The following is a 13,219-nucleotide window of genomic DNA, read 5'->3' as shown; positions in this document are numbered from 1 at the left end:
GAAAACAGAAGTACTATCATACAGCAGTACTTCCAGTGACACACAGGTAAGACACTGTAACTTCACTTATCATTTCTGTTTTCCGTTGGACATTGGACATGGCAGCATGATTTCCCTATGTCTATGGCCACCTACTGTACCCTTTGGCATCACTGTTTTCAGATTTCTGTGCCCCACTCTGGCTACTGGTGTGTTTACTGCTGCCCACTACAGGTCATACCAATGTATATTTAACTGTACATATTAATTTAAATGTTTTCAGATTGTTGTATTAATACATATTTCAATCATTTGACAGACTCCAGATTTGTATTTGTTCCAAGGGTATTTATTTAAGTGCTAATAAGTAGAGGGGGATGTGCAATGGGCTGGAGTGATGGTGGACGTATGTCCAGTTAGAGTCCAGACTCTTGGTATCGCAGGTACATTATCCAAGGGGGCATAGGAAGGGGAGCAATGTCAGTTGAAGGTGGACAGGGTGACAGAGTGGGACACGAGGGTGACAATCAGGAGAGTCTTATTTCCTGGCGTGGGTCTTGGCAATGTTCTCTGGCTTCTGCCTGGATCGCAGGGACTGTTTGCGGGGTGGTTCTCCTTCTGCAGGGGGTGGGGTGCTGGTGGCCTGTTGTTCCAGTGTCGTTGCCTCCTGTCTACTAGCGATGGTGGAGGTGGAGGGCTGTTCATCACTGTGGCTAGTGTGAGGGGCCCGTTGGTGTGCCACTGCCTCCCTCATGGCTTTGACCATGTTGGCCAGCACCCCTGCAATGGTGACAAGGATGGTGTGGATATGTTTAAGGTCCTCCCTGATCCCCAGGTACTGTCCCTCCTGCAGCCGCTGGGTCTCCTGCTACTTGGCCAGTATCTGGCCCAAGGTCTCCTGGGAATGTTGGTATGCTCCCAGGATCCCTGCAAGTGCCTTGTGGAGAGTGGGTTCCCTGGGCCTGTCCTCCCCCTGTCACACAACAGTCCTCCCAGCTTCCCTGTTGTCCTGTGCCTCTGTCCCCTGAACCGTGTGCCCACTGCCATTGTCTTGGGTTTGTGGGGTTGCATGGGGTCCCTGTAGTGGTAGGCACACTGCTGATTGACATGTCCTGGGGACAGTGGTATGGGCCCGCTGGGTGGGTGCTGTGCTGGTGTTTCCTGAGGGGGGAGGGTCTGTGGTGGTATGGGATGTGCCTGGGTACCCAACTGTCCAGAGGTCCCTGATGGGACAGGTTGGTCATCGTGATCCAGGCATGCAGAGCTGCTGTCATCACTGTGGGCCTCTTCTGTGGGGGGACTGGATGTTGGTGGCACCTCCTCTCCGGTGACGTTGAGTGGGGGTCCTGTGGGGATGTAAATGCAGGGTTATTGTATCTGCATGTGCCATCTTGTGCATGGGGGTGTTTCCCTGTATGGTTGTGATAGCCCTGTCAGCTTTGCCTTGTGTGCGTGGTGATTCTGTGTGCTAGGTGATTCTCTCTAATGTGCATGCTTTAGTGATGGATGTCCATGCAGGTCTGTGATGGGTGTCCATGCATAGGTGTTGCATGCAGGGCTTGGTATTGGGGTGGGGGGTTGTGAAATTGGGGTATTTGTGAGTTGGTGGAGTGATGGGGGTGAGGGTAGGGGTAGGAGTTTGTGATGGCATGCAGGTAGGGTGGGGGATATAGTAGTAAAGATTTGACTTACCAGAGTCCAGTCCTCCTGCTACTCCTGCGAGCCCCTCAGGATGCATGATCGCCAAGACTTGCTCCTCCCATGTTGTAAGTTGTGGGGGAGGAGGAGGGGGTCCACCGCCAGTCCTCTGTACTGCTACCTGGTGTCTTGCAACCATGGAACGCACCTTCCCCCGTAGGTCTTTCCACCTCTTCCCGATGTTATCCCTTGTTCTGGGGTGCTGTCCCACGGCGTTGACCCTGTCCACGACTCTCCACCATAGCTCCATCTTCCTTGCAATGGACATCTGCTGCACCTGAATTCCGAATAGCTGTGGCTCTACCCGGATGATTTCCTCCACCATGACCCTTAGCTCCTCCTCTGAAAACCTGGGGTATCTTTGGGGTTCCATGGATGTGGTGTGAGTGGTATGTGTGAGGATGTGTGGGGTGATGTGTTGGAGTGTGTGCTGTGAGGTGCGTGGATGGTGTATGGGTGATGGTGTTCTGTGGCTCAGATTGAGTAGGTGCTCCTAGCTTGTCTCTCTCTGTTTGCTATCTTTTTTTCGTTGAAAGGGTTTTGGGTAATGTGGGTGTGTGTTTTATAGTGTTGTGGGTTTGTGGGTGTGGTGGGTGTATGTGTGTCAGGTGTGTGTAGTTTGAACTGTCCAATATAGTTGAGTTTTGTTAGCGTGTGTGTATTTTGAGCGTGGATCCTGATACTTTGGGCATATTCCTGTTGGCTTAATGGTGTGGGTTTTGGTACCGCCAGTTTATCACTGACCTTTGGTCTGGCGGACTTGTGTGGGTGTCTGTATAGTAGCGGATTTCTCTGTGTGGGTCATAATACCCGTAGCGGTATACCGCCGCGGTCACGGTATGTTGGCGGCCGTCAGCACGGCAGTAGGCAGCATTTACCGCCAAGGTTGTAATGAGGGCCATAGTTTGTTAATTGCAATTGGCTTCCTTTTTGGGGTTATTTGTAGTTACTGTCCCTCCCTAACCTCTGTTTACCCCCCTGAATACCCTCCTTACTCATCCTTAAGCCTCATCCATTTTGTCGAAAATATTCCCCTTTTTCCCACCACTCCCCTGGTTCTTGCCACATTAACTACTAAGAAGTAAATGTACATGTGTGGAGATCTCCCGTATAAAAAGGTAACAAATGTGAAGGTGGTGATTTACACCCGTATTTTTGTGAATAACATTTTAGAGTATGTGAGTGGAACTATTGCTCCATTACTACTAAAATTACTATAAAGTGCAGTTTGTGAATAAGCCCCATGTCACTTATCGGAACTATGGGCCATATGTACAAACACATTTTCCCATAGACACAGAATGGGTAAAACCCTTTGTTACATCTGGCCCTATATGACTTCATGAAGGAAGACATTGCTATGTACTTTTGCGACTGCCTCCTCCTGAATCATTGCTAGCTTGTTTTGAGGTTCAGAAGTGGTATTCATTAGACTACAGCCCATGTTGTGTTCTTGTAGATGTGGATAGGCTGCAGACATCTAATGTACCAAACATAATGTCCAGCTCCCGCGTAAAGGCACCAAGGTTGTATCATAATTTGTTTTCTGTCTTGTATGCAGAATGGCAGATTTCGTATAGTTGGGTTATCATGGCGTAGACTCTGCCTCTGTTTGGTTATCTTCTCTTTCTGTGTGCCCTTTTGCCTCTTTTGACCATTTCGGTCCTTTTCTGTTCTATTTTATCAACAGTTTTGACCCTAAATCAAAATCTCTTGGGTTTCTCTAAAAGAGAAGGAGCATGGATTCCTATGATATCTTCCACTACCTACCTGTCATTGTCCACAATGGACAATCAGACCTGCTGTTTGAGATTGTCAAATCAAAAACCTCAGTATTTTGCATTCTCCATGCTAACTGTACTTTGAGTCGATGTTGGCCTACGTTTTGCCAAATGTGAAGATTGTGCCACCTTTATAATCCTTTTCATCCCTCCTTAATTTTCCTAATTGTTTTCTCTTTGATTTTAGTTTGCTGTTCCGAGATAACATCCTGAAGTATTTAAAAAAAATAGTTTTCATAATCTCATGTAAATTGAGTTCTTTGATTGCTCCCTCGATTTTTTTCAGAGAATGCTAGTTTGTGCCTTTGACACATTTTATAACAACTAAGTTCTGAGCCTTGACTTCACTCAAGCACCTAAAGTACCTTGTGGCATTCATGTCAGCAGAGTGACACTGTTGAAGTTCTCCACTTCCATTTAGCAAATAACATGTTAGGTGTTGCAGTATTGGGTTGCTCAATTGGACTAATTGAACTAATACACCTGAAAATAAAGGGATCTATTTACAAAAGCTGTTTTAGAGTACTTAAAGTTGTACTGTTTTACGTACTCCAAAATGCGATTCACAAACCTCATGCTGGAGATCTCCACCTTTGCCTCTCCTATCTTTTCAGAACAGAGATATCCTCCACTGTGCAATGTGTAGGTATAACATTAAGAATTAAATGTAGAATGGACAAGGGGATGTGGTGGGGAGTTGGGAAATAAGTACTACAAAATGAGTATGGTTTAGGGAAGTTAAAGTAGGGGTTTATGGAGGAAAGTGGCAAAACAAAAACACACAAACAAATGAGTAAAATAATTGCAGGCCACACCCACATTTACTTCCGTAGTACTGCTGACAAAACAATGTGCTCCAGCCTAGCCTTAGAGTAAGTGAATCACTACTCATGGTCAACCACTGGTACCGCATCATGCTCATTGAAATCAATGGAGGTAGGGTATAATACTAGCAAGTCATGAAACATGTAAAATAAATTAAATGTAGTAACATTTTCAATTACATTGTTCAATTATTGTTTAAATATTGTTATTGTATTTTTATGTAAATTAAATAAAATGAAGTAACATTTTCAATTAAATTGTTCAATTATTGTTTAAATATTGTTATTGTATTTTTATATAAAAATAAGTTATTGTTTCGATATTCATAACTACATTTTAATACAATATTTGGTAAATGATAAATTAGTATTTATAAGAACGTTAATCACAAATGAAATGATACACAACTTGTAACACAATCAACACAAATGATACTGTAAAGGGTGGGATATGGAAAATAAATATGTAATCTAGTTTAGTTCAATTAAAAAGATTAATTTAACTAAAAATCTTAAATGAACTTTTATTTTTCAATTTAATGATATGTTTAATTTTTCTCCAGGCATGTTCCCATATTACTATGTAAGTCATAGGTGAATAGGAGTTAGTGTTTTATTTAAGACAAATATGTATTGTTTAATTTAAATTTAACGTTCTTACAATTCACTATTACTTCCTGTAGGGAGATCTCTGCTACTGTTGCGGAGCTCCTCATAAACAGCAGGAATGTTACTGACAGTATTGGTACGGTCATACAATCAGCCACAGTAGTTTCCACCCTGTCATTTTAGGTGGTGTACACTCATAAGTCTAAATCTAACCAAAGATCTCCATAGGGTACTAGTGAATACCATCAATGACGAAATCTGCACTGATGCGGAGGTGTAGATTTCCAACTGTGGAGCTCCTAACATTTGAATTTACTTTTGTGAGTAGGTACTTAAGTCTTGTTTAAGGAAATCATGGACTGCAAACATGTTGTCCTGATGAAATGGAGCAATTAACAGTCCTGATGGCACTGTAAATATCAGCAAGTTGGTTTGGTTTGTGTGTGGACTGTGGATAGAGAGATCTTCGTTAGCCAGTCCCTCTAACGTCAGAGCACCTTGAATTCAGTCAACCAGAATCCGGGGTCGTCGAAAATTCAGTTGCGCCAATGGAATTGGCAGAATTTTGGCAGCTCTGTGTTAGTCTTGTAACACGGAGTTCCGGCCCAATTCCGTCAATCACTGCGTACTGGATTTTGTTCTCATGCGTACGCCATAACAATAAGTTGCGGCGCACAAGTGAAATTTGGCACCCCCTTGCATGATTTTCAGTCATCGGGAGGACATCCGGCAAGATCTTTCTAATGCGAGGTGTCAGAGGCACTCGTGATCGTTTGCGGTCAGAACGCTACCACTCAAGTAGAAAATCTACACGAGCGGCTGCAAAATCAACTCGAGTAGCTGCGCCTTCTGGCACTCTGCGTGGTAAAATTCATGTGATTTTTCAGCATGGCACGCATTCCCACTGCTAAATCTCAGCGCAAGCAGCACAACATGTCTATTTCCGCCCATTGTCGGAATTTCGTGGACTCTCTCAGAGTTTTTTTGTAAACCTGTGGAATTACACTGAGTCAAATTCGGCGAGTTCCACCAACCCCTAATCAGAATCCCATTGTCATCAGGAATGTTCAGGCTTTAAAAGATTTATAGTATGATTAAAATGTTAGAAGTGCCCTGCACACATTCTAGTAACATAACATAACTGCATAGTCATTAGTTGGATGTAGGCTCAACTTTTTCTGTCAATACAACTTTATTGGGTTGCTTAAATTTCATTTTAACATTCAATCACACTTTCCTTCCCCATGAAATGCCCCCAAAGCACTTTTCAGTTGGTCAAGTAAGTAAATTCTATGTTTACATAGTTGGAATATGGTCTTGGTCGAACTGTCATCTATGAGTGGTGTGTGAATGAGGCCTAGAGATGTGCTCCAGACTGAATGTGGTCCATAAACACAAGTGGTACAATAGTAGGGACAAATCTGAATGTTGAATTACTCATAATGAGCTTCTAAATTGGTCATTGGCAGTGTTTTTTAATTACAACAAAATTATTCTATTAATTTTATTGGACAAAATACCCAAATGACAAACGGACAACATATGTATAAAATACAATAGACTTACATCAAAGTTATTTCCAAGAACATATATACAAACATATACAGACACTGGGGGTTATTCTAACTTTGGAGGAGGTGTTAATCCGTCCCAAAAGTGACGGAAAAGTGACGGATTTACCACCAGCGGTATTACGAGTCCATTATATCCTATGGAACTCGTAATACGGCTGGTGGTATATCCGTCACTTTACCGTCACTTTTGGGACGGATTAACACTCCTCCAAAGTTAGAATAACCCCCACTGTCTTCATCGGTCTCCAAAATTATTTAGAGAATGTGTTTGTCAAAATGTATTAAGACTTGAATCCACATCAAAGAGATGGTTGCACCAGCTATCAGATCATGAATTTCTACTTTCTTTAAATATTTATTCAGAAAGAGATGTGTGCTCTAATCATAGTCCATACGGTAACTATGTTTTGCAACCTCCTTGTCAAAAGGTCTGCGTGTTTCGGCCCCTTTACATACAGGCCTTTTCAGGACTCATGGAGAGATAAAGACATTGTAAATCTGAAAATATCCAAACTCACAGCCTCAATGTATTGCTTTCTTTGAAAGAGGTCTGCAAGTTGCACAGCAAGTCAGTCATTCTTCACGCGTTCCCATTGTTGTAAAAAAGACTGAATGTGGTGGCATGTGGCAGCCTTTGGTTGATGGAGTGGTCTGTGAATGGAGTGTGAGGGATAGAGTTGTGAGCTGTAAATAAAAATTATAGTAACTTGTAGTCTGAGTAGTTGAGTGAAGATTGAGTCTGACCCCAGAAAGAGCTCTTTCCAATGTGAGTATTCCATAAGTGGAGAAGTTTGTCATCTGAGGTCAATCTTATATTGTGAATTTCAGTTTCAACTGTTAAAAGGTGAGTCCTATTACATAGATCGCCCAGTGTGTGATCCATAGGATGGGAAATTAAAAACAGGCTTTGACTGTGCATCTCGATGTGTAATGGCAAACTAGAAATTACAACTGACACAATGAATATTATAAAGACAGAGAAACCTATTTTCAGAGACGACAGGACTAAAAAGGCCTATCAGTTGAATTTAGAGTTCAGCAGAGAGGGTACTCCATTGCAACAGTGAAAGAGTACCTTCCCCGCCAAAACCGAAGGCCCGTCCACCTCATTTAGTCAGACAGAGCTTCAGTATATCAGTGAGGGAGACTACTTCATCTACATTGCTGACATACTCCTCCGACGGCCTGACAAAGTAAGGACCGTAGGAGTTTGGATCATTTGACCATCTGCCCGATTTCGGATGGGCTGTCCAGTGGCCAGTTTTTACTTCTTCATACCACCATCAAAAACATGGCAATAAGTGAAAGCAAAATCTTTCAAATGACCCCACAGCATGGAACAACACCTCCTTGGTGAGGGAGTCATTAGTTTTTTGTAAAAAAAAAAAAAATCAAAAAAGAAAATCCTGCTTTGTGATTTTCTTTATGAAAGTGAAAATATGTATTTAAAGTGTGCTGGACGGCATTGTCATGTTGACAGGGCCAAATTGCACACTTCCAATGCATTGACAGGAATGCTATGTCGGGGGTTTCTGCCCATACTCAGAGATATCCTCTGGGCTGGTGGGCATCTTTTCGGAGCGCAGTTACTCGAACTCTAAATCAGGCCCTTTGGATGTGCCACTGTCAGTGTCACTACTAAGTCCAGCATAGTTTATGCTAGTATTCAATATCTCGCATGTTGATTAATAAGTTCTACCTCGAATATCTAGTGCATATTCTACACTACAGGTGTGCGATTCATAGCCTTGCTGTCTCATATAGCCTACGTTCTGTAAATCCTCCCTCGTGTAAGATGACTTCCTCTGCCCTTCATACTAGGAATGTGATTCTGGTTCCCTTCTCCCAGCTCTGAGCCAAGTCAAGTAGTTTTCTGGAGCCCACCCATATATTTTTTTACCGGAAGTCTTCTGTTGTTTAGTGTAAATGTCAATCCATCCTTTCTTGTTCATGGCTTACTTTTGTATTTCATTGCGGCCTTAAGTATTCCAATGTATTCATCATTACCCCAGTACGCTCTACACGCTCTGCTAGGTACTTTCTGACAGGCGCCTCAGTGAGTTAAACGTTTACTGCTGAAACATATGGTGATCTAGAAGCTAAACGTTTAAATGCCAGCAAGGCAGCCACTGAAGCATTGTGATGAAATTAGTTACTATATGTATAAATATTATGAGCACTGATATTAAAGCATGATGTTGTATGACCATTGAACTGTGTACAAACTGCCATGCTGCGCTCTTTGGTGAGTTACAAGCATGAAATGCCTTACCACATGAATAAATAAAATGACCATAATCTATTGGGGCATCAGAATTTGGGATGTTGAAACCTGCAATTCTGATGTAACAGGTGAGCTGTGGAATTTCCAAGACAAAATGCATATGGAGATCAGAAGAAAAGGTGGCAAAGTACCGACCGGAAATGTATTTATGATGTTTAATTGGAATGCCGCTTTTGCATATGCTTTTGTGTTCACGTACGATTATAGGTTATAACTCACGCACCTAGGACTACAGTTAAAATAGATCTAATGGGTTTTTGCTTTGGACCTACTGATTCTTATGCTGGACACTTATATTTATACTAGCAATGTAGGTCACATCCGTTTCAATGTTGAGCTCAGAGGCGTAGATATCTGTAGGGCAACTGGTGCAGTAGCACCAGGGCCCAGGTTTGTGGATGTCCCACTGCACCTCAATTGATTTTTTACTTCCCAACTAGGTTTCATGTTTGACCATTTCATCGAGGCCCACAAGTACTTGCTACCCTACTGATTGCGATCCCCATTATCCCTCGTATATGTACGTCAGAATAGATAGATAGATTTGTAAAAGAATGAGGGCTGGTGCCAAGTCTGCGGCCAGCCGGCGCCTTAAATGTCAGTATAGCAAGGCTGTGCTTCTTCAATCTACTTCGTGTCTCTTAATCCACATAAAGACACCTCCTTCCCCTTCATCTCACTAGCACAGTTTCTTGCATTCTCCTTTTGTGACGGTTTTTTCGTCTTTCACTTCTTGGTTCCTTCCCATTTGTGTGTTTCTCTCTCTCTTATTCTAGGGAAATGTCTGCTTAGAAACAAATAAGTGTTGGTCCCGAAAAATAAGTACCAGTGGTCCCCTCCGACAGCCACTGCTCAAGTTCAGCCCCGGATAGTTAGATAGCTAGATAGCTAGCTAGCTAGCTAGCTAGATAGATAGATAGATAGATAGATAGATAGATAGATAGATAGATAGATAGATAGATAGATAGATAGATAGATAGATAGATAGATTACCATGTTGGTTGCATAAAAGATGGAAGCACAAAGACTGTTTTTACTCCGATTTTCTACAATGTGTGGAGAAAAGACATTTAAACAGCCAGGGTCCTTTGTGTAACGCGTTCCCCAAGAAACCAAGGATTGCTAATTTCATTAATTTTTAATGTTTTGCTGCCTCTGTCAATGGAGGCAAGACTTCAGAGGACTGTGTCCGCCCAAACAGACATTGTGAGGATTTATGGTATGTCATGGGCGCCTTTCTGTTTCTGTCCTGCTAATCTCATTAAGTGTCTGTTCCCATACCTGCAGAAGGAAGAAAACCCGCATCAATTGTATTTGCTTTGCCTCTGAAAAGATATGCCATTTTGCCAGCTGCAGGCAAGCATGCCCTGCAACAATATGTTTTGTTCCGACCTGCCTGACTCTGAGAGTGAAAGGGGGCCTTTCTGGGGCGGCTCATGCCTTTTCTCTTCCTTTTCATTGGGCTGTTGATGAGGCCCGGCCTAATCAGATTAACTCAGACTAGCCACACAGCAGAACCAGTTTATTCTCTCTTTAAAGGCGCTTCAACCGGCTGCACCAAACTTTTTTGTTGTAAAGTGTTCAGGCTGCTCAGATCTTTTGTAAGTGGTGTGCACAACTCTTTGAGGTACCCACACTCCCGATCGATAAAGCCCTATTAGAATGGGTCACTAGGCTGAAATACCCCAAAATGTCTTGAAAGCAGTGATGCATTGGTTCCTCGACTAGGGTGCAGGGAAGGAGTGGGACTGAGTCCCCAAATAACTGGAACATTTAATTTAAGGCTCAAGATAAACATGCTGATGAACGTCTGTGCTGTTTACAACCCTAATGCAATAAGGAGTACTCTGAAGTATCTCTTCTGTATCGAAAGGGACTTCCTACAGCTCCTCTATTATCCCCCCAAACAATGTTTTCTTTTCGTACGGCTGCCTTATGATCCTTTCCCACAATCAATGTCTGTCCCCTTTGACAGAGGTAAAATGACTATTTCCTGACTTCTGCCTTCTAACGTTATGGCACTGGCACCTGAAAGCCCTTATGAACAAATGTGCCATGTTTAAATAGTGAACACAATCTGGTCTCTGGTGATATTTCACAATATCCTATTTTGTGCTGTGTTGTGTTGTATAGCTCCAGTTACCACTGTTATGGCATCACAGTGCATTCTCTCTTTGGGCTCCCTGCCACGTGGATCGGGGAAGCTCATCAATCGAGCTAAAGGAGCCATTTTTATCTTATTTTTTGTGTGTCCTCAGTAAATAGGTTGCTCAGTGTCACTATTAACTTTAAAGTTATTCATTGCTCAGTTCAACTATGATTTTTTTTTATGTATGCATCAGAAACAGATCAAGGTTTGGTGTCATCTTTTTTTGGGCTACCAGAGCAGTGAGAGCCCACTAGAAACCAAAGATGACAGTAAAAGTTGTTTACCACTGATGTCCAGGACCCACAATACTGTGCTCTCCGAATGAAAGCCAGAGTGCCCTAATTTGTACTTGACTCCCTCAAAGTCTTGTGCCTAAGGATTCCAGATGACTACAAGTCTTTAAAGATGCTGTGCTCCAATCCTGGCTTCTTCTTGTACAAATCATTGTTTCTAGGTATGTTACCTCAGTTGGAAAAACTGAACCAAACAATGAAAACGACTCCTGGTATCCATTAGGTTATGAGACCAAAACCGACCACCAAGAACATGAATACTTTGTGAGGCGTGTTATCCAGTATCTATACATTTGACATCATAAGACGAAAAGCCTTGCAAGGGTATTTGGAACACCCCAAGAGGGGCAAAAACAATGAAACCACATATAAGGTGAAAAGAAGCTGTTCGGTGTTCTTTTGCAGTCGGCTGTTGTAGGTAGCTGCCAGGTTTTCCAGGTCCATGCACGATGTGCTGCTCCAGTCCATGGTTTATGAGTTGAATTCTGGGACTTGTATTCCTGTTTTATAATGTTATAAACAAGACTACAAGTCCCAGACTTGAAAGAAAAAAAATCTGGATTGGAGCAGAACATCATGCATGGAAATGGGAAACTTGTCAGGGTTATGTGATATGGCTGACTGGTGAGAACAAGACGTTATATCATCGTAAATATTCACTTTTCCACTGCAAAAGGAAGTCAGATGCGCAGTTTAGATTCGGCAAGTTCGGTCATCAAGTGCGTAGGGCTAACTATGATTAAATGCAGTCTCAGAAAATATTACAGGCTTCTTTGCTTCCCAGTGATATGTAAGGAACGTTGCTATGTTTATATGAAAGTGATTTGGTTTTATGTAGTGGTTTCAATATCACAATTACAGTTCTTATGATTATCCATTTGCTCCTTGTTAGTAGCCTGTGCTAATTGAGAAACTTTGTGATTTCATGTTACTGCATTGTATGCATTCGTTGTACAAATATGGTTCTGTGCTTGTGCTGAGTGATTGTGGTATTCTCAGAGTATGGATTGGACTAATTGTCATCAGTTTGATGCCAGCTGTACTTACAATGAGGATCGAGTGGCATTTGCAGGAATGAATCTCCAGGTGGATTTGCTTCCATTGTTTGGGTCACAGCCATTCTCTAACTATCCAGTGTTACCTATTACTGTGCCTGAGTCCCCGTCGCAATCATATGATTATTTGAACAGCACAGTTTTTAGCAGTTTCCTCTCATTATGTAGTTAGGCTCCAGGAAGCTCTTCCAAGAGCTTTGGATCATGCATTCTGACATTCATCATTGTTTTAAAGGTGGTTGGCGTATTGTTGCAGTGGCAGAACAGTGGTTCCTGCGTATAACATTGTGTGTGGCTTGCTTCTGCTTGTACATTGGGTCCTTGTTACAGAATGCTTTATGGATGGCTCATACAAATTTAGATGTACCCCTGGTCCAGCACAGGGGCCAGTGGAGAGATTTAAAGCACATTTGACTGACTGTTGATTCTTCCAGTGGGGTGACATCCTAGATTCTGGATTATGTATACATTTTAGTCGAATGGAGAAATGTTTTAGTAGCCCATGCAGTTCACATTGCAGAAGTCCAGTGGGGCATTAGTTGTCAACCTGCTCAGCTTTCTCTACTCAGAGGGGTTGAAAAACCTTGTGGATAAAAAATAAAATAGGGTTGGAAGTTAATATTGTTTTCAACTGCTGAATTCGCCGATCTGATTAAAAAATGTGGCTTCCAGGCTTCTATCACTTCACAAGGGGGTCGGTGGGTTTCCTGAGATTTTCACAAAAGCAAATATCTGCTTTGGTACCCTTGAGACATAGCAAACCTTCTTTCTTCGAATGAATAATGTGGTTGTTATTTTGGTCTCAGTGATGTTAGTCTGGTTTGTGGCTTCATTTTTTAAGTAAAGATGGATCTGAATGTTGCTTGCCCACATCTCTAATTATAGGAGGTGTTGTTTGATTGGCTGAGTCAACAGACAGGTATATTTGTACAAGATTAAGGGAGATTCCAGTGGACCATGACACTGAGGATGG

The sequence above is a fragment of the Pleurodeles waltl genome, chromosome 6 (assembly GCF_031143425.1).
Source record: "Pleurodeles waltl isolate 20211129_DDA chromosome 6, aPleWal1.hap1.20221129, whole genome shotgun sequence".
In the NCBI taxonomy this organism is placed as follows: domain Eukaryota; kingdom Metazoa; phylum Chordata; class Amphibia; order Caudata; family Salamandridae; genus Pleurodeles; species Pleurodeles waltl.
Note: the sequence above shows the minus strand (reverse complement) of the source record.